Source organism: Dermacentor andersoni, unplaced genomic scaffold (genome assembly GCF_023375885.2).
Source record: "Dermacentor andersoni unplaced genomic scaffold, qqDerAnde1_hic_scaffold ctg00000164.1, whole genome shotgun sequence".
Lineage (NCBI taxonomy): Eukaryota > Metazoa > Arthropoda > Arachnida > Ixodida > Ixodidae > Dermacentor > Dermacentor andersoni.
The window spans coordinates 30,535-57,048 of record NW_027314863.1 but is presented as its reverse complement, the minus strand read 5'-3'; the positions used below and the strand labels follow the sequence as shown (position 1 = coordinate 57,048).

At 46.1% G+C, this 26,514-nt stretch overlaps 1 long non-coding RNA gene across 1 annotated transcript; it reads left to right on the top strand.

Moving 5' to 3' along the window:
* Positions 1-860: 860 nt before the first annotated feature.
* Positions 861-8,081, top strand: LOC140214475 (uncharacterized). The gene is made up of 4 exons (XR_011891402.1): positions 861-1,313; positions 2,304-2,408; positions 5,079-5,223; positions 7,972-8,081. It is a non-coding gene; the product is annotated as an uncharacterized lncRNA (long non-coding RNA).
* Positions 8,082-26,514: the final 18,433 nt, after the last annotated feature.

Here is a 26,514-nt window from a genome sequence, read left to right as displayed (position 1 = left end):
GTACAGCGCTGCCGTGAGAAGCCAGTATTCTGTCGAGATGAAGACTCACCCACGAGTGTTTATGTAGCTATATTGTATTGAACACACGAATTATATGCGAGCTCAAAAGTGTAAAGAGCAAGAGACAACTGTCGGAATTAGCAGTAACAACCCTCAGTGTCCCCGGTCACCGTTGTCTGTTTCTGAATTTCGTACGAAATATGGATATCGTTACAGCAAAATCGATGGTCTAGCACTCCACGATGTACCTGTCGATGGTAACAACGCTTTTGCTCATCTAGAGATGCGGCAGTTGACGCGGAGAAGTGAAAGCGCATCGTGGCTTTTAAAATGCGAATGTAAACAGCAACCCAGACAGCAATTTACACTCTTGACATAGCTTCAACATATGCCAGCAGTGATGTTCGGCGTGGTGCAGTGGTTAGATGCTTGTCTCGAAACCGTCAGGTCCAAAGTTCGAATCTTAGGCAAAAGGCATTTTTTTTCTACTTTTATTTTTTTATTTTATTTCGTATTAATAATTTTACATAACCTTAAAATGACCTCTGTCAATTTTTAATCAAATATTGATCAGGAACTACAGAATTTTCGACTACAGGGCGTCACACTACAGAGAACAGAACGACAGTCACAACGTCCCAAAATACGACAGACTGAAAATTTGCTGTTGTGTTTTTCAAGTGGGTGAGACGTCTATACGGCGTATACGCAGATTGCTGTCCTCTCTATTAAAAGCAACGTTGCTGAAACACGTCGTACAAGACGCTGTACGACTCGCATAACATCGAAATACAACGCCGTCACCATCCATGAGATCACCGAAAGCACTGTCGCTTTCGGTGGCGGCCTACAGATGGCAGCACAGGTAGTGCCGGTAAAGTTACAGGTGATATTATTTTGCCGTCCTCAGTTGTCGCCACATGTGAGTGCTTGCTGCATTGACGCCGTCCGATGTAGTTGTTTAATCGTGTGTACGCTGTGCCGAGAGAAATTGTGGTGCATTTTGTATGCATTGAGAATCACAAAACCCCTGGGACCGCGTAATGTAGCCCGCAGTATCCTTCGTGTGGTGCGCCGATGTCGAAGATATGACCCTTCGCGCTTCCTTTGTTCCGGGCTCATGAACAGGATCTCCTCCTCTGGCACTGTCGCATCGTATCGCGCTGTACGGAAGAATTTGGTGAAAGTTGTGCTCTTACGTCCTGTAGTTGATCCGCAATTCAACAGTGTGTGCGCCGGAAGGACCGTTGGTGCAGTCGATGCCGTGGCACCTGTGACGCTAAAAGGAGCGTTTTCCGAGTACGCCTAGAAAGGTAAGTCCGGCGCTTGCGCGCATTCTTCCTGTCTATGGTTCGTGAAGTGTGCGTTGTTGTACGTATCGCAAGATCCGTACAACAACCGGATCCGGATTTGTAAAGCAGCAAGAATTATAAATGTGCTTTTCAAATGGTTGTTCTTCATGTCGCAGTGCACATTTAGCAAAAAGTTCCATGGAAATTGCCCTAAAACGTATTCATGTTACCAACAGCTCTATCTGTGGTTTATTTACTTTCACCTATGAAGCACGCTAGCGCGGGTGGTTCTTTGATCTAAATGGGCACAAAAATTCAAGCAAAGAAAGTTACTGTTTGTGTACATAATTTTTCATTAAGAAATGGTATAGTCATTTCTAGAAGTAGTACGTCGATGTGTCGTCGTCACAGCTAACAGCTGCGCGAGATAGCACCCGATTTCTTCGTCGACGCATGGCCAGATTTTTAGCTTGTATGGAAATTCTTCTGTTTATAGTGTGTCGTCAGATGACGTGTATTAGTGTCCTGTGTGTTTTCGTGTACTTGTAAAGGATTCCGATCTAGCAGAGAAGCCGAAATTACATAAGCAATGTTTCTTTTTAATCGAAAAATCTTTCTCTTTTCTGTATTGTCTCTCCAGAAATGAGGTGGTCTGTTGTAATTTTAAGCGCATCGTCCTTTGGGAGCAGTGCTTTGTTGCGCCGCATAGACAAGTTAGGTTTTGGAACGCTTTTCATGTCCTAAGGAATTTTTTGATAGTACAATTCACATTTCACGTTATACAGCTGTACGTTTGTGTGAACCTTTTCATAGTAGATTCATGTTCTCTACAGTTCGATTTACGTGTTATTTAACCGCCTGTGATGTTGCAATCAGATATTTGCACAACCAGTTGCAGCTTCATGTAACTGGTTGTATGAGACTTTTTTCAAAATATGACGTGATCTTTTTATATCACAAGTTTGCAGTTTCAGCAGGGATTACAATAAATAAGTATTTATTATTCTTTAGGGATGGCAAGATTTTGTGAACCAGAGGCACCTCCACATATGCACCTGCGGCACTTCTGCAGCCTCAACAGCACGGAAAAGTACCTGATGTGCATGCTGTGACAAGGTGTGTGCAAAGCAGTTGCTGCCACTTACAAGAGCTGCAGATCTTGTTGGTATCATCCATGTTTGGAAACTCCTGAATTTTTCGTGGGTTTACAAATGTGGGCTCATTTTACAATTTTATTAATGTCATTTTAGAAAGACAATGAAGTTGTGTTGGTTAAGATGTTTTAAAGCTGTTGAGAGATTGACGGTATGACATTGTTAAAATGCATGTAAAAAATTAATTATAATGGTACTTGTACTGCTTTATTATTAGCGATGCAATATCTCTAACGAGAACATCAGAGAGGCACGTGCTGTTAGGAAGTTTAGTCAGATAAATTCCTGAAGCAGCGTAAAGCTCTGTAATCTAAAAAAAAATGTTGTCAGTTACTGGTTTCAAGTTCGCTGCTGCTTTTCGTGCTGCACGACAAGTTAAATAATGGTTGATAATGTGTGTGTGACGTAATAGTTCTGCGCAAACACACGAGGTGGAGAGAAGTAATTAATAAAGGGAAAATCAGACATCCACCCGCTCGTACCATTTGCAACAAAGGAAACCTGTATGTGTTCCTCAAAAGGAAAGCCGCACAGTTGAAGAAAAATTCGTCCTGGTCCGGGACTCGAACCCGGGACTACCGCCTTTCCGAGGCAGCCACTCTACCATCTGAGATAACCAGCTGGCTAGCACATGGCAGGGCGAAGTCGAATTACTTGACAACGCGAAGCAAAAGCAAGGGTTTGACATAATATTTTTTTCTCCTTTATTAATTACTTCTCTACACCTTGCGCATTTCCGCAGAACTATTACGTCAGACCCTTGCCTTTGCTTCATGTTGTCGACAAATTCGACTTGGCCCGGCCATCTGCTAGCCGCCTGGTTATCTTAGATGGTAAAGCGGCTGTCCCGGAAAGGCGGTGGTCCCGGGTTTGAGTCCCAGACCTGGACGGTTTCTTTTTTTCAATTGTGAGGCTTTCCTTTCGAGGAATCCGTACGGGTTTCTTTTGTAGCAATTGCTACGAGCGGGTAGATGTGCGATTTTCCCTTTATTAATAATGTGTGTGTGTATGCAACAATGGGGGTGCTGAGAGCAAGCTTTAAAATAATGTGTGCTATGTCCCCAACAAAGAATTTAGTGTCTGCAGCATTTTTACAAAATATTATGTTCACAGGTTGGCAGGTATGACATAATGTACAACAATAATGTACAACACTTTTGCTGTAGATGCATTTTCATAACGCCCATTTTCTGTCTACTTGAATCGTATATTTAGAATTTGGCCCACCTTCAGTTTGATCAAGTTACATAGGTAGCCCCCTCTGAGTTAAATATAATTAGGAGCTATTGTAGATATGCATGATATACCTACTCACTGTATTGTGACAGATATTTTTAGGGACTGTGTTGTGAGGCATGCTTTACCTGTATGTCTTGCTGCAGCTTGCCCGACAAAAGCATAAATGCTTTGCCCACCTTTATTATTATGCTTTCATGTAGACTTCTAACATCTGTGCCCACATAGACTCCATGTTCTTAATTACATTTTTCTAAGTATTCACTGTTGTGCATTACATTATTGTGTTACATTACTGTGCATTACATGTTTTTCTTTGTTTTATTTTGGAGGGGGTATTCATTTCTATAATAGTACAGAGAATAGGAGTTCAAAACAAAAAGCCACGAAAGGTGGCTTAAAAGTGTATGAAGCTTGGAATTCTACATTCCATCCCCTAAAGCGCTACCAGTAGTAAAAGATTCCTAATTGTCTTTTTTAGAAGCTAGCTGCCAGATACATAGTCCCATTAGGAGAGTATGTTATTTTTTCTTCTTTGGTCTGACTTGTTTTGTTGAATGTTCTCCTTGTTCAGAATTTGTTTTCTTGCCACCTCATGCAATACTCCAACTGGAGCCTATGAGCTATGTGTATAATAAATAAGTAAATTCCTAAAGCATGCAACAAACCATGCAGCATAGCATTTAAATGTTGCCAGTTTATAATGCTTCTTGAGTGCAGCGCATCATGGAGCTTGAGGCTGATCTCTTCAGATGTAAAACAAATTGCAGGGTATGAAAATGTGGTCCTACAAACTGCTGGTTACGCATGTCAGTCAGCCTGTTGCAGTGGTCACAAGTGAGAATGTAACCAGAAGCTGGGCGTGCTCGGCCATTTTGCATATGGCACAGGATAAAGCTTCACCTCTGCCATTGCTTCTCTTATAATAATGGCCTCCGAGTATACATGCCGAGTTATGCTTCTGGGGACACCTATTAGTTAACCTTATCAGGTAATACCATTAGCCTTATGGGTGCTATAATGTTGCAGTGCCTGAAGGATGGCCAGCATTACAACACATTAAAATTATTGTACAAGTCATGCAATGGTATCGGGATTGGCCCACCAAGTGACAACCTTTAATTACACTATACCTGGGATCAGCTCACTCAGTCAGGGAGACATCCATGCATAAGGGGAGGGGTATGGCAAATAGAGGGCGTTCGATTAATTTTTCTCACATAGATAGCTGATACATATAATCTTTCTTAAATTGGATGCTTTGTTGCTCAAAGTGAAGTTACTTATGGGCATAATGTCAGCATTTCGATCCTATTTATGCTTAACGAAAGTTGCTTTGTTCAGTGTCACTTTTTATATTGTTTCGCTTGTGATTCTAAGCTCACTTGTTTTATAGCTGCTGTAGGTATGGCTGGACCTGGAGAAGAAGTGTAAGCAGACCATGCTATGTTGCTGATCTGCGCTGATCTCCACATCCAAGTTGGTCCCGCGACAGTTGGGCACCATTGTGCCTTGCTTCATTGACAAGGCGATATAATATGGTGAGCTTGTACTTCAATATCGGTATTGAAAATTATGTTAAGGAAAAAAGACAAGGATTGGTCTTTATGATAGATACACTCATGTTCTTTCTTTAAGGTGTTCTTTTGACACTGTTCTGCATGGACAAATTTTTAGAGAATTATAACAGTCCTTTATTGCAAAGTGCCATGGCGCTAGTTTATGCGTTAAACTAGCACTCTTTCACCAAAAAAAGCCTTATTTAGCACACAATTCACAAGGAAAGAAAGGAGGCAACAGGACAGAGTGCTACTAACAGTTCAGTATTATTGCTCGCACAGTGATATTGTGCAAAAGGTGAAAGGGGGAGAATAGATCTGAATACATGCTGTTCGCACAGAAACATGGTGAGCGTGACACTTGTTTTACAATGATAAGAAGCAGTCTCACTGTCTAGTAATTCTCTGCATGGGGAGCTAGCGCTAGGTTCCTCGTCATACATATAAGAAAAGCCTCAGATATCTCTCCAGCGCTTTTGTCTTTATATTTTGTCACGATCAAGCAGCTTTCAAACATAGGTGCATGTGCGCCGAGAGCAGTGCACTACCACTGCTAACTGACCCATGCATCAAGTTTGCTTGGTCACGCTGCCAGTCATTTATACATTGGCCGGTTTATCCGATGTAGCCTCTACTGCACGAAATGGTATGTGATAGACACTGCACCTGTGTACTGTACGTGCTTTGTTACATGATTTTTTTTTCAGAGATAGTGATGCAGGCCTTTTCATTATTTACATGCCTACACAATAAACCAAGCCAGCATGAGGCAACCCTTCTCGGCACGAAACAAACTTGATTTGTTAGTTTTCGTTCATTGGTACGATCACACTAAGGCAGACAAGCTTGTAGGCTGTGCTTCTGCAATTTGTACAGCACACTGACAGCACTGGTGCGGGCCTCATCTGTGGGCTGACTTATGGCGCCTTCTACAGCGCAGACCACTTGTGTTGGGCGAGGCACCAATGTTGAAGTTTGTTCCCTTGTGCAAAACAGCAGTCCTAGGTTTTGAGTAGTTGTAGGAAGACAAGGTAAACACAACTTCCATGGCTTGAGTGGGCTCATTTCTCTTGGGGCATCTAGCTTTTTTTCTTGCAACTGTGCAGAGGTGCTTCCCTAGAGTCTGTGTGAAAATGGCATAGAGTTGTGCATTCGGGAACTCCTGAACAATGATCTGCTATAGTTAGGGCTTTGCGAAAATGCACTGTCTACCAATTGGTAGAAGGTGCATTATTCAGCCACTGATTTCCTGTTGGCATGCTTGCACTCGTGCTGTCAGTAATTTCTTGGCTTGCCGAATTATCTTGAGGCCCCACGCTGATGATGCTACCGATGTCGTCATGTGCAGACTTTTCAGGATGAGGTTTTTTGCTTTGCAAATGTTGTTGAAAGGTAGTTGGTGCTTACAGGTAGCTATTCTAGATATTAGTGGAATGAATTGGCCCATCTTGCTTCATCAAACATCGTCACGCCGACATCAGTTGCACAAACAAAAAACCTGGCCTACTCGCAGCGTCGTGCACGAAGAAACAAACAAATCAGCTGCTGGATTGTCTTGACATGGCATACTAAGCTGAGACCGGAACTGCTGTAGCTACAAACCAGGCAGAGACGATGATGATGAGCAGGGATTTGCAGTAGCGCCACTTCGTGGGGCAGCAAGGAGGCTCCGTTCAAAACAAAAATGTCGTTCAGCAAGTAGAACCATGCAACGGTCAGAGTCGGTGCATGGTGCTCTCGATCAAGTTGGCTCAAGGAGTGTCCGAAAAATCAGACGAGAGGTTGCAAGGCGACCGAACTTTCGGAAGTTGTTATACATTATGGTCCATGGGGAGAATGGCGGTGCCGTGAAGCAGACCGAGTAATCAAGTCCGAATTTTCGGAGTCCGGAAAATCAGTCGGCGACTGTACCTATACCTATGTGTCTATGTATACCTAGGTGCAACAGTGTTTGCTGTGATCTGTGCAAGAATTGCTGTTGCCCGTAGATGCCCAACATGTCGGGTGTCAAGTTGTAAAATACCTTGCAAAAGTGATCTACGGAAAAATACCGCTTCTGCTATATTTAGCTTTTGCAAGAAATTTTGCGGCTGCTGGCACCTACCTTAAAAGGCTTTATATGGTCTTCGCATGGCCAGGGCCTTCTACTTTTGTGAGTTTGCTTATCTCGAAATTTACCCCGGTTTTTATAACTTCAAGTTGGCGGGATCCCTAGTCTCCTTTAACATGTACCCAATAGACCTTACATAGGGGTTTTGGCATTTCCCTGCCATCTAAATGCAGCCATTGTGGCCGGGATTCATTCCCACGCCCTCTGCCTGAGCAGCGCAATGTCAAAGCCAGTACACTACGGTATTTTGCTGGCAGAAGGGTTTAGTTTCTGAATAATTTATTATCTCAACCTGTCGGTGTTGTTTTTAAAGGTATTTCATGTTTGTATTCTGTTGCTTCAATACTAGTAATTATTGCTAATCAAACGATGTGTCCATCTTTTTCCTATAACACTTGCTTCAATCGCCTGCTAATTATGACAGCTTATTCTCCCACAGTACTCCATGTTCCCTTGAAACATAGGCATTGCATGAAACCACATATTTTTCAATAAGATTTATTCATTATCTCCTATGACCGGAATGCTGAACCTTTCTTATCTGTGGGAACATAGGCGAATTTGCCTAGGTGCCAACCTGTTGCATGAGTCAAGATAAATTATTGGCTTTACTTTTTCAGGTGCCCTGCTCGCTCTCACCCAAGCAACCCACTCCAGCGGTCTTCTCTCGGCAGACTGGATGCATCGAAATACCGTTAGAAGGTCCAATAAACAGTGCTTGGGACATTTATGACATGCTTTTTTTGAAGCCGGATGACTTCAGGCTTAATGAAAGCTCAAGTTGGTGTACAGAAATACCTACGTAAAGTATACTTGTCTTTTTCACTTACAAGTACATGCCAATACTTTGCCTGACATTTTTCACCCCAAAATTACGCTTTACTGTGGATTTGTGAACAAACCATTACAACAAAAAGCACTGCATTAAAACGAGTACAAGTAATCGAACAAATACTAAATCTGCAAGAATTACATTTGCATGCTAGTAGTAAATATGAAAATGAGGTACAGTCTTCTTCAGGGTGCATTTTCTTGTAGGTCATACATAGAGAACGTACTCGTGGGTCATACAAAACTTGTTCATGATGTATCACATCAGTGTTGGTAGTGCTAATCAATTTATGCCGAAAATTGTGTTTATCTTCGTATCAAGCAATGTACCAGGCAAACCTACATGTGAAAGTGGCATTCTTGTTGCAAACATAATGCAGATCTACTCCTCTTTAATGCTGATCGCAAATACACAAATGTACAAAATAGGTTTAAGAGTAAATTATATTAAGCAACATCAATCCATTCTGAAAGGACCAGGTATGAATGCAGCAAAATATAGGTCTGAACAGGGGCAAACAGGTCTGGGTTAGATAGGACGGGATTAAACGGGTCAGGAATAAACAGGATTTAAACGGGTCAGGATTAAACAGGATTTAAACGGGTCAGGTTTAAACAGGATTTAAACGGGTCAGGTTTAAACAGGAATAAACAGGATTTAAACAGGTCAGGACTGAACAGGATCAAACGGGGTCCCGTTCCATAACCCTATTTGATGAAACCCGTTTGAAAACAAATAGGATTTTCTAGTAGGGATGCATCTTTTGGTAGACGCGGATGAAGTTTTCTGCAAAACCACAAGTTGTGCATGCAAATGGTGCTTTTTGCAGAACGCCCACGTGGATTTCTACCAAACGATGTGCTAAGCTTGCCGATGCTGCTCTATTTAGCACCCGCGCACGGATTTGTGCGAAAACGCGTTTTAAGCATGCACATGCATCTTTTGGTAGACGCGGATGAAGTTTTCTGCAAAACCACAAGATGTGCATGCAAATGGTGCTTTTTGCAGAACGCGCACGTGGATTTCTACCAAACGACGTGCTAAGCATGCCGATGCTGCTCTTTTTAGCACCCGCGCACGGATTTGTGCGAAAACGCGTTTTAAGCATGCACATGCATCTTTTGGTAGACGCGGATGAAGTTTACTGCAAAACCACAAGATGTGCATGCAAATGGTGCTTTTGGCAGAACGCGCACGTAGATTTCTACCAAACGACGTGCTAAGCATGCCGATGCTGCTCTTTTTAGCACCCGCGCACGGATTTGTGCGAAAACGCGTTTTAAGCATGCACATGCATCTTTTGGTAGACGCGGCTGAAGTTTTCTGCAAAACCACATGATGTGCATGCAAATGGTGCTTTTGGCAGAACGCGCACGTAGATTTCTACCAAACGACGTGCTAAGCATGCCGATGCTGCTCTTTTTAGCACCCGCGCACGCATTTGTGCGAAAACGCGTTTTAAGCATGCACATGAATCTTTTGGTAGACGCGGATGAAGTTTTCTGCAAAACCACAAGATGTGCATGCAAATGGTGCTTTTTGCAGAACGCGCACGTGGATTTCTACCAAACGACGTGCTAAGCATGCCGATGCTGCTATTTTTAGCACCCGCGCACGCATTTGTGCGAAAACGCGTTTTAAGCATGCACATGCATCTTTTGGTAGACGCGGATGAAGTTTTCTGCAAAACCACAAGATGTGCATGCAAATGGTGCTTTTTGCAGAACGCGCTCGTGAATTTCTACCAAACGACGTGCTAAGCATGCCGATGCTGCTTTTTTTAGCACCCGCGCACGCATTTGTGCGAAAACGCGTTTTAAGCATGCACATGCATCTTTTCGTAGACGCGGATGAAGTTTTCTGCAAAACCACAAGATGTGCATGCAAATGGTGCTTTTTGCAGAACGCGCACGTGGATTTCTACCAAACGACGTGCTAAGCATGCCGATGCTGCTCTTTTTAGCACCCGCGCACGCATTTGTGCGAAAACGCGTTTTAAGCATGCACATGCATCTTTTGGTAGACGCGGATGAAGGTTTCTGCAAAACCACAAGATGTGCATGCAAATGGTGCTTTTTGCAGAACGCGCACGTGGATTTCTACCAAACGACGTGCTAAGCATGCCGATGCTGCTCTTTTTAGCACCCGCGCACGCATTTGTGCGAAAACGCGTTTTAAGCATGCACATGCATCTTTTGGTAGACGCGGATGAAGTTTTCTGCAAAACCACAAGTTGTGCATGCAAATGGTGCTTTTTGCAGAACGCCCACGTGGATTTCTACCAAACGATGTGCTAAGCTTGCCGATGCTGCTCTATTTAGCACCCGCGCACGGATTTGTGCGAAATCGCGTTTTAAGCATGCACATGCATCTTTTGGTAGACGCGGATGAAGTTTTCTGCAAAACCACAAGATGTGCATGCAAATCGTGCTTTTGGCAGAACGCGCACGTGGATTTCTACCAAACGACGTGCTAAGCATGCCGATGCTGCTCTTTTTAGCACCCGCGCACGCATTTGTGCGAAAACGCGTATTAAGCATGCACATGCATCTTTTGGTAGACGCGGATGAAGTTTTCTGCAAAACCACAAGATGTGCATGCAAATGGTGCTTTTTGCAGAACGCGCACGTGGATTTCTACCAAACGACGTGCTAAGCATGCCGATGCTGCTCTTTTTAGCACCCGCGCACGGATTTGTGCGAAAACGCGTTTTAAGCATGCACATGCATCTTTTGGTAGACGCGGATGAAGTTTACTGCAAAACCACAAGATGTGCATGCAAATGGTGCTTTTGGCAGAACGCGCACGTAGATTTCTACCAAACGACGTGCTAAGCATGCCGATGCTGCTCTTTTTAGCACCCGCGCACGGATTTGTGCGAAAACGCGTTTTAAGCATGCACATGCATCTTTTGGTAGACGCGGCTGAAGTTTTCTGCAAAACCACATGATGTGCATGCAAATGGTGCTTTTGGCAGAACGCGCACGTAGATTTCTACCAAACGACGTGCTAAGCATGCCGATGCTGCTCTTTTTAGCACCCGCGCACGCATTTGTGCGAAAACGCGTTTTAAGCATGCACATGAATCTTTTGGTAGACGCGGATGAAGTTTTCTGCAAAACCACAAGATGTGCATGCAAATGGTGCTTTTTGCAGAACGCGCACGTGGATTTCTACCAAACGACGTGCTAAGCATGCCGATGCTGCTATTTTTAGCACCCGCGCACGCATTTGTGCGAAAACGCGTTTTAAGCATGCACATGCATCTTTTGGTAGACGCGGATGAAGTTTTCTGCAAAACCGCAAGATGTGCATGCAAATGGTGCTTTTTGCAGAACGCGCACGTGGATTTCTACCAAACGACGTGCTAAGCATGCCGATGCTGCTCTTTTTAGCACCCGCGCACGCATTTGTGCGAAAACGCGTTTTAAGCATGCACATGCATCCTTTGGTAGACGCGGATGAAGTTTTCTGCAAAACCACAAGATGTGCATGCAAATGGTGCTTTTTGCAGAACGCGCACGTGGATTTCTACCAAACGACGTGCTAAGCATTCCGATGCTGCTCTTTTTAGCACCCGCGCACGCATTTGGGCGAAAACGCGTTTTAAGCATGCACATGCATCTTTTGGTAGAGGCGGATGAAGTTTTCTGCAAAACCACAAGATGTGCATGCAAATGGTGCTTTTTGCAGAACGCGCACGTGGATTTCTACCAAACGACGTGCTAAGCATGCCGATGCTGCTCTTTTAGCACCCGCGCACGCATTTGTGCAAAAACGCGTGTTGAGCATGCACATGCATCTTTTGGTAGACGCGGATGAAGTTTTCTGCAAAACCACAAGATGTGCATGCAAATGGTGCTTTTTGCAGAACGCGCTCGTGGATTTCTACCAAACGACGTGCTAAGCATGCCGATGCTGCTCTTTTTAGCACCCGCGCACGCATTTGTGCGAAAACGCGTTTTAAGCATGCACATGCATCTTTCGGTAGACGCGGAGGAAGTTTTCTGCAAAACCACAAGATGTGCATGCAAATGGTGCTTTTTGCAGAACGCGCTCGTGGATTTGTACCAAACGACGTGCTAAGCATGCCGATGCTGCTCTTTTTAGCACCCGCGCACGGATTTGTGCGAAAACGCGTTTTAAGCATGCACATGCATCTTTTGGTAGACGCGGAAGAAGTTTTCTGCAAAACCACAAGATTTGCATGCAAATGGTGCTTTTTGCAGAACGCGCACGTGGATTTCTACCAAACGACGTGCTAAGCATGCCGATGCTGCTCTTTTTAGCACCCGCGCACGGATTTGTGCGAAAACGCGTTTTAAGCATGCACATGCATCTTTTGGTAGACGCGGATGAAGTTTTCTGCAAAACCACAAGATGTGCATGCAAATGGTGCTTTTCGCAGAACGCGCACGTGGATTTCTACCAAACGACGTGCTAAGCTTGCCGATGCTGCTCTTTTTAGCACCCGCGCACGGATTTGTGCGAAAACGCGTTTTAAGCATGCACATGCATCTTTTGGTAGACGCGGATGAAGTTTTCTGCAAAACCACAAGATGTGCATGCAAATGGTGCTTTTGGCAGAACGCGCACGTGGATTTCTACCAAACGACGTGCTAAGCATGCCGATGCTGCTCTTTTTAGCACCCGCGCACGCATTTGTGCGAAAACAAGTTTTAAGCATGCACATGCATCTTTTGATAGACGCGGATGAAGTTTTCTGCAAAACCACAAGATGTGCATGCAAATGGTGCTTTTTGCAGAACGCGCACGTGGATTTCTACCAAACGACGTGCTAAGCATGCCGTTGCTGCTCTTTTTAGCACCCGCGCACGGATTTGTGCGAAAACGCGTTTTAAGCATGCACATGCATCTTTTGGTAGACGCGGATGAAGTTTTCTGCAAAACCACAAGATGTGCATGCAAATGGTGCTTTTGGCAGAACGCGCACGTAGATTTCTACCAAACGACGTGCTAAGCATGCCGATGCTGCTCTTTTTAGCACCCGCGCACGCATTTGTGCGAAAACGCGTTTGAAGCATGCACATGCATCTTTTGGTAGACGCGGATGAAGTTTTCTGCAAAACCACAAGATGTGCATGCAAATGGTGCTTTTTGCAGAACGCGCACGTGGATTTCTACCAAACGACGTGCTAAGCATGCCGATGCTGCTATTTTTAGCACCCGCGCACGCATTTGTGCGAAAACGCGTTTTAAGCATGCACATGCATCTTTCTGCAAAACCACAAGATGTGCATGCAAATGGTGCTTTTGGCAGAACGCGCACGTGGATTTCTACCAAACGACGTGCTAAGCATGCCGATGCTGCTCTTTTTAGCACCCGCGCACGCATTTGTGCGAAAACGCGTTTTAAGCATGCACATGCATCTTTTGGTAGACGCGGATGAAGTTTTCTGCAAAACCACAAGATGTGCATGCAAACGGTGCTTTTTGCAGAACGCGCTCGTGGATTTCTACCAAACGACGTGCTAAGCATGCCGATGCTGCTCTTTTTAGCACCCGCGCACGCATTTGTGCGAAAACGCGTTTTAAGCATGCACATGCATCTTTTGGTAGACGCGGATGAAGTTTTCTGCAAAACCACAAGATGTGCATGCAAATGGTGCTTTTTGCAGAACGGGCACGTGGATTTCTACCAAACGACGTGCTAAGCATGCCGATGCTGCTCTTTTTAGCACCCGCGCACGGATTTGTGCGAAAACGCGTTTTAAGCATGCACATGCATCTTTTGGTAGACGCGGATGAAGTTTTCTGCAAAACCACAAGATGTGCATGCAAATGGTGCTTTTGGCAGAACGCGCACGTGGATTTCTACCAAACGACGTGCTAAGCATGCCGATGCTGCTCTTTTTAGCACCCGCGCACGCATTTGTGCGAAAACGCGTTTTAAGCATGCACATGCATCTTTTGGTAGACGCGGATGAAGTTTTCTGCAAAACCACAAGATGTGCATGCAAATGGTGCTTTTTGCAGAACGCGCACGTGGATTTCTACCAAACGACGTGCTAAGCATGCCGATGCTGGTCTTTTTAGCACCCGCGCACGCATTTGTGCGAAAACGCGTTTTAAGCATGCACATGCATCTTTTGGTAGACGCGGATGAAGTTTTCTGCAAAACCACAAGATGTGCATGCAAATGGTGCTTTTTGCAGAACGCGCACGTGGATTTCTACCAAACGACGTGCTAAGCTTGCCGATGCTGCTCTTTTTAGCACCCGCGCACGGATTTGTGCGAAAACGCGTTTTAAGCATGCACATGCATCTTTTGGTAGACGCGGATGAAGTTTTCTGCAAAACCACAAGATGTGCATGCAAATGGTGCTTTTGGCAGAACGCGCACGTGGATTTCTACCAAACGACGTGCTAAGCATGCCGATGCTGCTCTTTTTAGCACCCGCGCACGCATTTGTGCGAAAACGCGTTTTAAGCATGCACATGCATCTTTTGGTAGACGCGGACGAAGTTTTCTGCAAAACCACAAGATGTGCATGCAAATGGTGCTTTTGGCAGAACGCGCACGTGGATTTCTACCAAACGACGTGCTAAGCATGCCGATGCTGCTCTTTTATACACCCGCGCACGCATTTGTGCGAAAACGCGTTTTAAGCATGCACATGCATCTTTTGGTAGACGCGGATGAAGTTTTCTGCAAAACCACAAGATGTGCATGCAAATGGTGCTTTTTGCAGAACGCGCTCGTGGATTTCTACCAAACGACGTGCTAAGCATGCCGATGCTGCTCTTTTTAGCACCCGCGCACGCATTTGTGCGAAAACGCGTTTTAAGCATGCACATGCATCTTTTGGTAGACGCGGATGAAGTTTTCTGCAAAACCACAAGATGTGCATGCAAATGGTGCTTTTTGCAGAACGCGCTCGTGGATTTCTACCAAACGACGTGCTAAGCATGCCGATGCTGCTCTTTTTAGCACCCGCGCACGCATTTGTGCGAAAACGCGTTTTAAGCATGCACATGCATCCTTTGGTAGACGCGGATGAAGTTTTCTGCAAAACCACAAGATGTGCATGCAAATGGTGCTTTTTGCAGAACGCGCTCGTGGATTTCTACCAAACGACGTGCTAAGCATGCCGATGCTGCTCTTTTTAGCACCCGCGCACGCATTTGTCGGAAAACGCGTTTTAAGCATGCACATGCATCTTTTGGTAGACGCGGATGAAGTTTTCTGCAAAACCACAAGATGTGCATGCAAATGGTGCTTTTTGCAGAACGCGCACGTGGATTTCTACCAAACGACGTGCTAAGCATGCCGATGCTGCTCTTTTTAGCACCCGCGCACGGATTTGTGCGAAAACGCGTTTTAAGCATGCACATGCATCTTTTGGTAGACGCGGATGAAGTTTTCTGCAAAACCACAAGATGTGCATGCAAATGGTGCTTTTGGCAGAACGCGCACGTGGATTTCTACCAAACGACGTGCTAAGCATGCCGATGCTGCTCTTTTTAGCACCCGCGCACGCATTTGTGCGAAAACGCGTTTTAAGCATGCACATGCATCTTTTGGTAGACGCGGATGAAGTTTTCTGCAAAACCACAAGATGTGCATGCAAATGGTGCTTTTTGCAGAACGCGCTCGTGGATTTCTACCAAACGACGTGCTAAGCATGCCGATGCTGCTCTTTTTAGCACCCGCGCACGGATTTGTGCGAAAACGCGTTTTAAGCATGCACATGCATCTTTTGATAGACGCGGATGAAGTTTTCTGCAAAACCACAAGATGTGCATGCAAATGGTGCTTTTGGCAGAACGCGCACGTGGATTTCTACCAAACGACGTGCTAAGCATGCCGATGCTGCTCTTTTTAGCACCCGCGCACGCATTTGTGCGAAAACGCGTTTTAAGCATGCACATGCATCTTTTGGTAGACGCGGACGAAGTTTTCTGCAAAACCACAAGATGTGCATGCAAATGGTGCTTTTGGCAGAACGCGCACGTGGATTTCTACCAAACGACGTGCTAAGCATGCCGATGCTGCTCTTTTATACACCCGCGCACGCATTTGTGCGAAAACGCGTTTTAAGCATGCACATGCATCTTTTGGTAGACGCGGATGAAGTTTTCTGCAAAACCACAAGATGTGCATGCAAATGGTGCTTTTTGCAGAACGCGCTCGTGGATTTCTACCAAACGACGTGCTAAGCATGCCGATGCTGCTCTTTTTAGCACCCGCGCACGCATTTGTGCGAAAACGCGTTTTAAGCATGCACATGCATCTTTTGGTAGACGCGGATGAAGTTTTCTGCAAAACCACAAGATGTGCATGCAAATGGTGCTTTTTGCAGAACGCGCTCGTGGATTTCTACCAAACGACGTGCTAAGCATGCCGATGCTGCTCTTTTTAGCACCCGCGCACGCATTTGTGCGAAAACGCGTTTTAAGCATGCACATGCATCCTTTGGTAGACGCGGATGAAGTTTTCTGCAAAACCACAAGATGTGCATGCAAATGGTGCTTTTTGCAGAACGCGCTCGTGGATTTCTACCAAACGACGTGCTAAGCATGCCGATGCTGCTCTTTTTAGCACCCGCGCACGCATTTGTCGGAAAACGCGTTTTAAGCATGCACATGCATCTTTTGGTAGACGCGGATGAAGTTTTCTGCAAAACCACAAGATGTGCATGCAAATGGTGCTTTTTGCAGAACGCGCACGTGGATTTCTACCAAACGACGTGCTAAGCATGCCGATGCTGCTCTTTTTAGCACCCGCGCACGGATTTGTGCGAAAACGCGTTTTAAGCATGCACATGCATCTTTTGGTAGACGCGGATGAAGTTTTCTGCAAAACCACAAGATGTGCATGCAAATGGTGCTTTTGGCAGAACGCGCACGTGGATTTCTACCAAACGACGTGCTAAGCATGCCGATGCTGCTCTTTTTAGCACCCGCGCACGCATTTGTGCGAAAACGCGTTTTAAGCATGCACATGCATCTTTTGGTAGACGCGGATGAAGTTTTCTGCAAAACCACAAGATGTGCATGCAAATGGTGCTTTTTGCAGAACGCGCTCGTGGATTTCTACCAAACGACGTGCTAAGCATGCCGATGCTGCTCTTTTTAGCACCCGCGCACGGATTTGTGCGAAAACGCGTTTTAAGCATGCACATGCATCTTTTGGTAGACGCGGATGAAGTTTTCTGCAAAACCACAAGATGTGCATGCAAATGGTGCTTTTGGCAGAACGCGCACGTGGATTTCTACCAAACGACGTGCTAAGCATGCCGATGCTGCTCTTTTTAGCACCCGCGCACGCATTTGTGCGAAAACGCGTTTTAAGCATGCACATGCATCTTTTGGTAGACGCGGATGAAGTTTTCTGCAAAACCACAAGATGTGCATGCAAATGGTGCTTTTTGCAGAACGCGCTCGTGGATTTCTACCAAACGACGTGCTAAGCATGCCGATGCTGCTCTTTTTAGCACCCGCGCACGCATTTGTGCGAAAACGCGTTTTAAGCATGCACATGCATCTTTTGGTAGACGCGGATGAAGTTTTCTGCAAAACCACAAGATGTGCATGCAAATGGTGCTTTTTGCAGAACGCGCACGTGGATTTCTACCAAACGACGTGCTAAGCATGCCGATGCTGCTCTTTTTAGCACCCGCGCACGGATTTGTGCGAAAACGCGTTTTAAGCATGCACATGCATCTTTTGGTAGACGCGGATGAAGTTTTCTGCAAAACCACAAGATGTGCATGCAAATGGTGCTTTTTGCAGAACGCGCACGTGGATTTCTACCAAACAACGTGCTAAGCATGCCGATGCTGCTATTTTTAGCACCCGCACACGCATTTGTGCGAAAACGCGTTTTAAGCATGCACATGCATCTTTTCGTAGACGCGGATGAAGTTTTCTGCAAAACCACAAGATGTGCATGCAAATGGTGCTTTTTGCAGAACGCGCACGTGGATTTCTACCAAACGACGTGCTAAGCATGCCGATGCTGCTCTTTTTAGCACCCGCGCACGCATTTGTGCGAAAACGCGTTTTAAGCATGCACATGCATCTTTTGGTAGACGCGGATGAAGTTTTCTGCAAAACCACAAGATGTGCATGCAAATGGTGCTTTTGGCAGAACGCGCACGTGGATTTCTACCAAACGACGTGCTAAGCATGTCGATGCTGCTCTTTTTAGCACCCGCGCACGCATTTGTGCGAAAACGCGTTTTAAGCATGCACATGCATCTTTTGGTAGACGCGGATGAAGTTTTCTGCAAAACCACAAGATGTGCATGCAAATGGTGCTTTTTGCAGAACGCGCACGTGGATTTCTACCAAACGACGTGCTAAGCTTGCCGATGCTGCTCTTTTTAGCACCCGCGCACGGATTTGTGCGAAAACGCGTTTTAAGCATGCACATGCATCTTTTGGTAGACGCGGATGAAGTTTTCTGCAAAACCACAAGATGTGCATGCAAATGGTGCTTTTGGCAGAACGCGCACGTGGATTTCTACCAAACGACGTGCTAAGCATGCCGATGCTGCTCTTTTTAGCACCCGCGCACGCATTTGTGCGAAAACGCGTTTTAAGCGTGCACATGCATCCTTTGGTAGACGCGGATGAAGTTTTCTGCAAAACCACAAGATGTGCATGCAAATGGTGCTTTTTGCAGAACGCGCACGTGGATTTCTACCAAACGACGTGCTAAGCATGCCGATGCTGCTCTTCTTAGCACCCGCGCACGGATTTGTGCGAAAACGCGTTTTAAGCATGCACATGCATGTTTTGGTAGACGCGGATGAAGTTTTCTGCAAAACCACAAGATGTGCATGCAAATGGTGCTTTTTGCAGAACGCGCTCGTGGATTTCTACCAAACGACGTGCTAAGCATGCCGATGCTGCTCATTTTAGCACCCGCGCACGCATTTGTCGGAAAACGCGTTTTAAGCATGCACATGCATCTTTTGGCAGACGCGGATGAAGTTTTCTGCAAAACCACAAGATGTGCATGCAAATGGTGCTTTTTGCAGAACGTGCACGTGGATTTCTACCAAACGACGTGCTAAGCATGCCGATGCTGCTCTTTTTAGCACCCGCGCACGGATTTGTGCGAAAACGCGTTTTAAGCATGCACATGCATCTTTTGGTAGACGCGGATGAAGTTTTCTGCAAAACCACAAGATGTGCATGCAAATGGTGCTTTTGGCAGAACGCGCACGTGGATTTCTACCAAACGACGTGCTAAGCATGCCGATGCTGCTCTTTTTAGCACCCGCGCACGCATTTGTGCGAAAACGCGTTTTAAGCATGCACATGCATCTTTTGGTAGACGCGGATGAAGTTTTCTGCAAAACCACAAGATGTGCATGCAAATGGTGCTTTTTGCAGAACGCGCTCGTGGATTTCTACCAAACGACGTGCTAAGCATGCCGAGGCTGCTCTTTTTAGCACCCGCGCACGCATTTGTGCGAAAACGCGTTTTAAGCATGCACATGCATCTTTTGGTAGACGCGGATGAAGTTTTCTGCAAAACCACAAGATGTGCATGCAAATGGTGCTTTTGCAGAACGCGCACGTGGATTTCTACCAAACGACGTGCTAAGCATGCCGATGCTGCTCTTTTTAGCACCCGCGCACGGATTTGTGCGAAAACGCGTTTTAAGCATGCACATGCATCTTTTGGTAGACGCGGATGAAGTTTTCTGCAAAACCACAAGATGTGCATGCAAATGGTGCTTTTTGCAGAACGCGCACGTGGATTTCTACCAAACGACGTGCTAAGCATGCCGATGCTGCTATTTTTAGCACCCGCACACGCATTTGTGCGAAAACGCGTTTTAAGCATGCACATGCATCTTTTCGTAGACGCGGATGAAGTTTTCTGCAAAACCACAAGATGTGCATGCAAATGGTGCTTTTTGCAGAACGCGCACGTGGATTTCTACCAAACGACGTGCTAAGCATGCCGATGCTGCTCTTTTTAGCACCCGCGCACGCATTTGTGCGAAAACGCGTTTTAAGCATGCACATGCATCTTTTGGTAGACGCGGATGAAGTTTTCTGCAAAACCACAAGATGTGCATGCCAATGGTGCTTTTTGCAGAACGCGCACGTGGATTTCTACCAAACGACGTGCTAAGCATGCCGATGCTGCTATTTTTAGCACCCGCGCACGCATTTGTGCGAAAACGCGTTTTAAGCATGCACATGCATCTTTTGGTAGACGCGGATGAAGTTTTCTGCAAAACCACAAGATGTGCATGCAAATGGTGCTTTTTGCAGAACGCGCACGTGGATTTCTACCAAACGGCGTGCTAAGCATGCCGATGCTGCTCTTTTTAGCACCCGCGCACGCATTTCTGCGAAAACGCGTTTTAAGCATGCACATGCATCTTTTGGTAGACGCGGATGAAGTTTTCTGCAAAACCACAAGATGTGCATGCAAATGGTGCTTTTTGCAGAACGCGCACGTGGATTTCTACCAAACGACGTGCTAAGCTTGCCGATGCTGCTCTTTTTAGCACCCGCACACGGATTTGTGCGAAAACGCGTTTTAAGCATGCACATGCATCTTTTGGTAGACGCGGATGAAGTTTTCGGCAAAACCACAAGATGTGCATGCAAATGGTGCTTTTGGCAGAACGCGCACGTGGATTTCTACCAAACGACGTGCTAAGCATGCCGATGCTGCTCTTTTTAGCACCCGCGCACGCATTTGTGCGAAAACGCGTTTTAAGCATGCACATGCATCTTTTGGTAGACGCGGATGAAGTTTTCTGCAAAACCACAAGATGTGCATGCAAATGGTGCTTTTTGCAGAACGCGCACGTGGATTTCTACGAAACGACGTGCTAAGCATGCCGATGCTGCTCTTTTTAGCACCCGCGCACGGATTTGTGCGAAAACGCGTTTTAAGCATGCACATGCATGTTTTGGTAGACGCGGATGAAGTTTTCTGCAAAACCACAAGATGTGCATGCAAATGGTGCTTTTTGCAGAACGCGCACGTGGATTTCTACCAAACGACGTGCTAAGCTTGCCGATGCTGCTCTTTTTAGCACCCGCGCACGGATTTGTGCGAAAACGCGTTTTAAGCATGCACATGCATCTTTTGGTAGACGCGGATGAAGTTTTCTGCAAAACCACAAGATGTGCATGCAAATGATGCTTTTGGCAGAACGCGCACGTAGATTTCTACCAAACGACGTGCTAAGCATGCCGATGCTGCTCTTTTTAGCACCCGCGCACGCATTTGTGCGAAAACGCGTTTTAAGCATGCACATGCATCCTTTGGTAGACGCGGATGAAGTTTTCGGCAAAACCACAAGATGTGCATGCAAATGGTGCTTTTTGCAGAACGCGCACGTGGATTTCTACCAAACGACGTGCTAAGCTTGCCGATGCTGCTCTTTTTAGCACCCGCGCACGGATTTGTGCGAAAACGCGTTTTAAGCATGCACATGCATCTTTTGGTAGACGCGGATGAAGTTTTCTGCAAAACCACAAGATGTGCATGCAAATGGTGCTTTTGGCAGAACGCGCACGTGGATTTCTACCAAACGACGTGCTAAGCATGCCGATGCTGCTCTTTTTAGCACCCGCGCACGCATTTGTGCGAAAACGCGTTTTAAGCGTGCACATGCATCCTTTGGTAGACGCGGATGAAGTTTTCTGCAAAACCACAAGATGTGCATGCAAATGGTGCTTTTTGCAGAACGCGCACGTGGATTTCTACCAAACGACGTGCTAAGCATGCCGATGCTGCTCTTCTTAGCACCCGCGCACGGATTTGTGCGAAAACGCGTTTTAAGCATGCACATGCATGTTTTGGTAGACGCGGATGAAGTTTTCTGCAAAACCACAAGATGTGCATGCAAATGGTGCTTTTTGCAGAACGCGCTCGTGGATTTCTACCAAACGACGTGCTAAGCATGCCGATGCTGCTCATTTTAGCACCCGCGCACGCATTTGTCGGAAAACGCGTTTTAAGCATGCACATGCATCTTTTGGCAGACGCGGATGAAGTTTTCTGCAAAACCACAAGATGTGCATGCAAATGGTGCTTTTTGCAGAACGTGCACGTGGATTTCTACCAAACGACGTGCTAAGCATGCCGATGCTGCTCTTTTTAGCACCCGCGCACGGATTTGTGCGAAAACGCGTTTTAAGCATGCACATGCATCTTTTGGTAGACGCGGATGAAGTTTTCTGCAAAACCACAAGATGTGCATGCAAATGGTGCTTTTGGCAGAACGCGCACGTGGATTTCTACCAAACGACGTGCTAAGCATGCCGATGCTGCTCTTTTTAGCACCCGCGCACGCATTTGTGCGAAAACGCGTTTTAAGCATGCACATGCATCTTTTGGTAGACGCGGATGAAGTTTTCTGCAAAACCACAAGATGTGCATGCAAATGGTGCTTTTTGCAGAACGCGCTCGTGGATTTCTACCAAACGACGTGCTAAGCATGCCGAGGCTGCTCTTTTTAGCACCCGCGCACGCATTTGTGCGAAAACGCGTTTTAAGCATGCACATGCATCTTTTGGTAGACGCGGATGAAGTTTTCTGCAAAACCACAAGATGTGCATGCAAATGGTGCTTTTGCAGAACGCGCACGTGGATTTCTACCAAACGACGTGCTAAGCATGCCGATGCTGCTCTTTTTAGCACCCGCGCACGGATTTGTGCGAAAACGCGTTTTAAGCATGCACATGCATCTTTTGGTAGACGCGGATGAAGTTTTCTGCAAAACCACAAGATGTGCATGCAAATGGTGCTTTTTGCAGAACGCGCACGTGGATTTCTACCAAACGACGTGCTAAGCATGCCGATGCTGCTATTTTTAGCACCCGCACACGCATTTGTGCGAAAACGCGTTTTAAGCATGCACATGCATCTTTTCGTAGACGCGGATGAAGTTTTCTGCAAAACCACAAGATGTGCATGCAAATGGTGCTTTTTGCAGAACGCGCACGTGGATTTCTACCAAACGACGTGCTAAGCATGCCGATGCTGCTCTTTTTAGCACCCGCGCACGCATTTGTGCGAAAACGCGTTTTAAGCATGCACATGCATCTTTTGGTAGACGCGGATGAAGTTTTCTGCAAAACCACAAGATGTGCATGCCAATGGTGCTTTTTGCAGAACGCGCACGTGGATTTCTACCAAACGACGTGCTAAGCATGCCGATGCTGCTATTTTTAGCACCCGCGCACGCATTTGTGCGAAAACGCGTTTTAAGCATGCACATGCATCTTTTGGTAGACGCGGATGAAGTTTTCTGCAAAACCACAAGATGTGCATGCAAATGGTGCTTTTTGCAGAACGCGCACGTGGATTTCTACCAAACGGCGTGCTAAGCATGCCGATGCTGCTCTTTTTAGCACCCGCGCACGCATTTCTGCGAAAACGCGTTTTAAGCATGCACATGCATCTTTTGGTAGACGCGGATGAAGTTTTCTGCAAAACCACAAGATGTGCATGCAAATGGTGCTTTTTGCAGAACGCGCACGTGGATTTCTACCAAACGACGTGCTAAGCTTGCCGATGCTGCTCTTTTTAGCACCCGCACACGGATTTGTGCGAAAACGCGTTTTAAGCATGCACATGCATCTTTTGGTAGACGCGGATGAAGTTTTCGGCAAAACCACAAGATGTGCATGCAAATGGTGCTTTTGGCAGAACGCGCACGTGGATTTCTACCAAACGACGTGCTAAGCATGCCGATGCTGCTCTTTTTAGCACCCGCGCACGCATTTGTGCGAAAACGCGTTTTAAGCATGCACATGCATCTTTTGGTAGACGCGGATGAAGTTTTCTGCAAAACCACAAGATGTGCATGCAAATGGTGCTTTTTGCAGAACGCGCACGTGGATTTCTACCAAACGACGTGCTAAGCATGCCGATGCTGCTCTTTTTAGCACCCGCGCACGGATTTGTGCGAAAACGCGTTTTAAGCATGCACATGCATGTTTTGGTAGACGCGGATGAAGTTTTCTGCAAAACCACAAGATGTGCATGCAAATGGTGCTTTTTGCAGAACGCGCACGTGGATTTCTACCAAACGACGTGCTAAGCTTGCCGATGCTGCTCTTTTTAGCACCCGCGCACGGATTTGTGCGAAAACGCGTTTTAAGCATGCACATGCATCTTTTGGTAGACGCGGATGAAGTTTTCTGCAAAACCACAAGATGTGCATGCAAATGATGCTTTTGGCAGAACGCGCACGTAGATTTCTACCAAACGACGTGCTAAGCATGCCGATGCTGCTCTTTTTAGCACCCGCGCACGCATTTGTGCGAAAACGCGTTTTAAGCATGCACATGCATCCTTTGGTAGACGCGGATGAAGTTTTCGGCAAAACCACAAGATGTGCATGCAAATGGTGCTTTTTGCAGAACGCGCACGTGGATTTCTACCAAACGACGTGCTAAGCATGATGATGCTGCTCTTTTTAGCACCCGCGCACGGATTTGTGCGAAAACGCGTTTTAAGCATGCACATGCATGTTTTGGTAGACGCGGATGAAGTTTTCTGCAAAACCACAAGATGTGCATGCAAATGGTGCTTTTTGCAGAACGCGCACGTGGATTTCTACCAAACGACGTGCTAAGCTTGCCGATGCTGCTCTTTTTAGCACCCGCGCACGGATTTGTGCGAAAACGCGTTTTAAGCATGCACATGCATCTTTTGGTAGACGCGGATGAAGTTTTCTGCAAAACCACAAGATGTGCATGCAAATGGTGCTTTTTGCAGAACGCGCACGTGGATTTCTACCAAACGATGTGCTAAGCTTGCCGATGCTGCTCTTTTTAGCACCCGCGCACGGATTTGTGCGAAAACGCGTTTTAAGCATGCACATGCATCTTTTGGTAGACGCGGATGAAGTTTTCTGCAAAACCACAAGATGTGCATGCAAATGGTGCTTTTGGCAGAACGCGCACGTGGATTTCTACCAAACGACGTGCTAAGCATGCCGATGCTGCTCTTTTTAGCACCCGCGCACGCATTTGTGCGAAAACGCGTTTTAAGCATGCACATGCATCTTTTGGTAGACGCGGATGAAGTTTTCTGCAAAACCACAAGATGTGCATGCAAATGGTGCTTTTTGCAGAACGCGCAGGTGGATTTCTACCAAACGACGTGCTAAGCATGCCGATGCTGCCCTTTTTAGCACCCGCGCACGGATTTGTGCGAAAACGCGTTTTAAGCATGCACATGCATCTTTTGGTAGACGCGGATGAAGTTTTCTGCAAAACCACAAGATGTGCATGCAAATGGTGCTTTTTGCAGAGCGCGCACGTGGATTTCTACCAAACGACGTGCTAAGCATGCCGATGCTGCTCTTTTTAGCACCCGCGCACGCATTTGTGCGAAAACGCGTTTTAAGCATGCACATGCATGTTTTGGTAGACGCGGATGAAGTTTTCTGCAAAACCACAAGATGTGCATGCAAATGGTGCTTTTTGCAGAACGCGCACGTGGATTTCTACCAAACGACGTGCTAAGCTTGCCGATGCTGCTCTTTTTAGCACCCGCGCACGGATTTGTGCGAAAACGCGTTTTAAGCATGCACATGCATCTTTTGGTAGACGCGGATGAAGTTTTCTGCAAAACCACAAGATGTGCATGCAAATGGTGCTTTTGGCAGAACGCGCACGTGGATTTCTACCAAACGACGTGCTAAGCATGCCGATGCTGCTCTTTTTAGCACCCGCGCACGCATTTGTGCGAAAACGCGTTTTAAGCATGCACATGCATCTTTTGGTAGACGCGGATGAAGTTTTCTGCAAAACCACATGATGTGCATGCAAATGGTGCTTTTTGCAGAACGCGCACGTGGATTTCTACCAAACGACGTGCTAAGCATGCCGATGCTGCTCTTTTTAGCACCCGCGCACGGATTTGTGCGAAAACGCGTTTTAAGGATGCACATGCATCTTTTGGTAGACGCGGATGAAGTTTTCTGCAAAACCACAAGATGTGCATGCAAATGGTGCTTTTTGCAGAACGCGCACGTGGATTTCTACCAAACGATGTGCTAAGCTTGCCGATGCTGCTCTTTTTAGCACCCGCGCACGGATTTGTGCGAAAACGCGTTTTAAGCATGCACATGCATCTTTTGGTAGACGCGGATGAAGTTTTCTGCAAAACCACAAGATGTGCATGCAAATGGTGCTTTTGGCAGAACGCGCACGTGGATTTCTACCAAACGACGTGCTAAGCATGCCGATGCTGCTCTTTTTAGCACCCGCGCACGCATTTGTGCGAAAACGCGTTTTAAGCATGCACATGCATCTTTTGGTAGACGCGGATGAAGTTTTCTGCAAAACCACAAGATGTGCATGCAAA